This window comes from Muntiacus reevesi, chromosome 1 (assembly GCF_963930625.1).
Source record: "Muntiacus reevesi chromosome 1, mMunRee1.1, whole genome shotgun sequence".
Classification (NCBI taxonomy): Eukaryota; Metazoa; Chordata; class Mammalia; order Artiodactyla; family Cervidae; genus Muntiacus; species Muntiacus reevesi.
The window spans coordinates 190,606,160-190,609,597 of record NC_089249.1 but is presented as its reverse complement, the minus strand read 5'-3'; positions in this window follow the sequence as shown (position 1 = coordinate 190,609,597).

Sequence of the window (3,438 nt, the reverse complement as noted above, 5' to 3'; positions counted from 1 at the left end):
GTGTATAGCAAAGCATTCAGTTATATATGTGTATACATATCTAACTGAATATATATACTTTGGGCTTCCCAGGTGACCCAGTGGTAAAAAATCTGCCTGCCAGTGCGGCAGCCGCAGGAGACTCAGGTGCAATTCCTGGGTCAGGAAGATCTGTAGGAGCAAATGGCAACCCACCCCAGTGTTCCTGCCAGGATAATCCCACAGACCGAGGGGGCTGGAGGGCTACAGTTCGTGGGATCATAAAAGAGTCAGATGCGACTGAACAACTGAGCCTGCACGCATGCATATACCTCAGATTCTTTTCCCTTACAGTTTATTACAAAATACTGAGTACAGTTCCCTGTGCTACACAGTAGACCCTTGCTGACTATCTATTTTATATACAGTAGTATGTATATGTCAATCCTAACCTCCTGATTTAACCCTCCTCTCTAATCCTAACCTCCTGATTTAACCCTCCCCTTTAGCAACCATTAGTTTCCTTTCTATGTCTGTGAGTCTATTTCTGTTTTGGAAATAAATCTATTTGTACCTTTTTTTTTTAGATTCAACATATAAGTGATACCAAATGATATCTGTCTTTCTCTGTCTGATTTACTTAGTATGATAATCTGTAGTATCATCCATGTTGCTATAAACAGAATTATGCCATTCATTTCTATGGCTGAATAATATTCCATTGTATATATGTACTACATCTTTATCCAATCATCTGTCAATGGACATTTAGGTTGCTTCCATGTTTTTGGCTATTGTAAATAGTGCTGCAGTGAACATTGGGGTGCATGCATCTTTTTGAATGAATTATGGTTTTCTTTGGATATATGACCAGGAGTGGGATTTCAGGATCATATGATAGCTTTATATTCTTTAGAATTCTTTTGTAAAAAAAATTGTCTCTTCTCCCATATTCATTTACCCACTTATTTAATCTTTTATTTATATCAATACAGACTCATATATTTACTTTTTTCTTTGAATTATCCATCCAAACTATGCTATTTATTTTGTTGCTTGAAATATTTCCGTTGGCCATTGGGGACTCCTTCAGACTGGTTCCTGTGTTCCTTTGATGTGCTCCCATTTTTTTTTTAAGCTTCCCTACTTTCTGGCATCTTCCGAGGCTCCAGGATCATCCCTCACTGCCATACACTAGAATCAACCATTTCTCCAAGGATCCCTGGCTCCTCTCATTGAAGAATGATATTTAATGACCTCAGAGCTGGGTGCAATGCTACATTTTTAGTTTTTATTTTGGTGGAAATTATATACAGAGGCAACCTGGCAATCACCACAAAACTTACAAGAACTGTTATAGATGAAAGTTAAAGGAGTAACAGATTTGTACAGTTACTCTCCACAGATGATTGTTCATTTTAATGGTAAAAGAAGTAGCTGTTGTGGAGTGCCTTGGCAGACAAGCAATCGATCAAGAGCCACACCAGTCAGGGGGCAAATTGACTTCAAGTGGGTCTTGGTATGATGTATCAAGAAGGCTACAACATGACTTCTGGGGATTTCCCGCCATGATTGTATCATTTGAATAAATTGAATTCCATCATGTTCAAAATGAGGGGCATTATACAAAATAACTTTTCTATATTCTTTGAAACTGTTAATATCAGGAAGCTCAAATAAAGACTGAGGAACTTCTCCAGACTAAAGGAGACATGATGACTAAATCTAACAAGGGAGTCAGGATCTTCTTTTGCTATAAAGGATGTTGTTGGGTCTACAGCTGGATAAGGTCTGTAGATTAGGTAATAATAGTGTATCAATGCCAATTTCCTGATTTTGATCATTGTGCTATGTTACAGAAGCAACTGCCCTTCAGAATACACTGAAGTATATAAGGTTAAACGGCCATCATACCGATAAATTTTTCTCAATGGCTCAAGAGGAGAGAAAGAGAGGGAATAAAGTGGAAGTGGTATATGTCAACATTTGAGGCACCTGGATGAAGCATATACAGGAATTCTTAGTACTGTGCTTGCAACTCTTTGGTGAGTCTGAAATTCTGTCAAAATGAAAAATTAAAATAAATAAACAAGTGGCTACAAAAAGTTACATGTGTACAAGTTTCACTCATTCCTTCATTCATTTTGTTGAGCACCTGCCATGTGCCAGGTGGTTTTTCCAAGCACAGAACAAGACAGACAAAAATCCCTACAGTTGTGGAACCGGGTGGAAACAGGGGGATAAATGGAATAAAGAAGGAAACTCATAGTCTGTCAGATGGTATTAAGTGCTAAGGACTGCAGGGACTTCGCTGGTGGTCCAGTGGTTAAAAAATCCGCTCTCCAATGCATGGGATGTGGGTTCAATCCTTGGTCAGGGAACTAAGATCCTACATTCCACAGAGCAACTAAGTCTGCATACCACGACTACTGAGCCTGAGTGCCAAAACAAAGGATCCCGCTTGCTGCAGCCAATAAATACATAAATAAATAAATATTTTTAAAAGGAGAAGAACACAACAGGAAAGGGGAATAGAGAGTGCAGACACTGGAAATTAGAGTCAAATAGATCTTTGGGAAATGTTATACAAAGCAGTGCAGACAATATATACTATGTGTTTCCCATAAGAACTTGTCAACTAAATATCACTTAAATTCTGATCTCTCAATGAAGGCAGCTTTTGACAAGGCCTGTGATGATTCTTGCCTTTTGGTGTTCATACTCTTGTGCAACATCCTCCCCTGAAAGTGGGGTCTAGCAACTTTTTAAAAATTCTTTGCCTTTAAAAATTTTTTAAATATTTTTTATACAACCAGGGCTTCCCTGGTGGCTGAGATGGTAAAGAATCTGCCTGCAATGCGGGAGACTGGGTTTGACCCCTGGGTTGGGAAGATCCCCTAGAGGAGGGCATGGCAATCCACTCCAGTATTCTCGCCTGGAGAATCCCCATGAACAGAGGAACCTGGCGGGCTACACTCCATGGGGTGGCAAAGAGTCAGACGTGACTGAGCGACTAAGCACAGCAAATACAATTTTAAAGGTAACTTTCCATTTACAGTTATTAGAAAATATTGACTATTTCCCCCATTAAAAAAAATCATTTATTTATTTGGCTGTGCTGGGTCTTAACTGCAACATGCAGGGACTGAGCCTGGGTCCCCTGCACTGTGAGTGTGGAGTTTTCACCACTGGACCACCAGGGACGTCCCTTTCCCCTGTGGGGTACAGTACATCCTCCAGCCTATCTAACACCTAGTAGTTTGTACCTCCCACTCCCCCACTCCTATGTTGCCCCTCCCCCCTCCCCACTGGTAACCACTAGTTCATTTTCTGAATCTGTGAACCTAGTGACTCACTTTTAATGAATAAAAGATGAAAGCATGATGGGATGGCACTTTTGAGATCAAGTTACAAAGTGACTGTGGTTTGCACATCACATGCCCTCTCTAGCTCTCTCTACTGCTTACTCTGAGGGAAGCC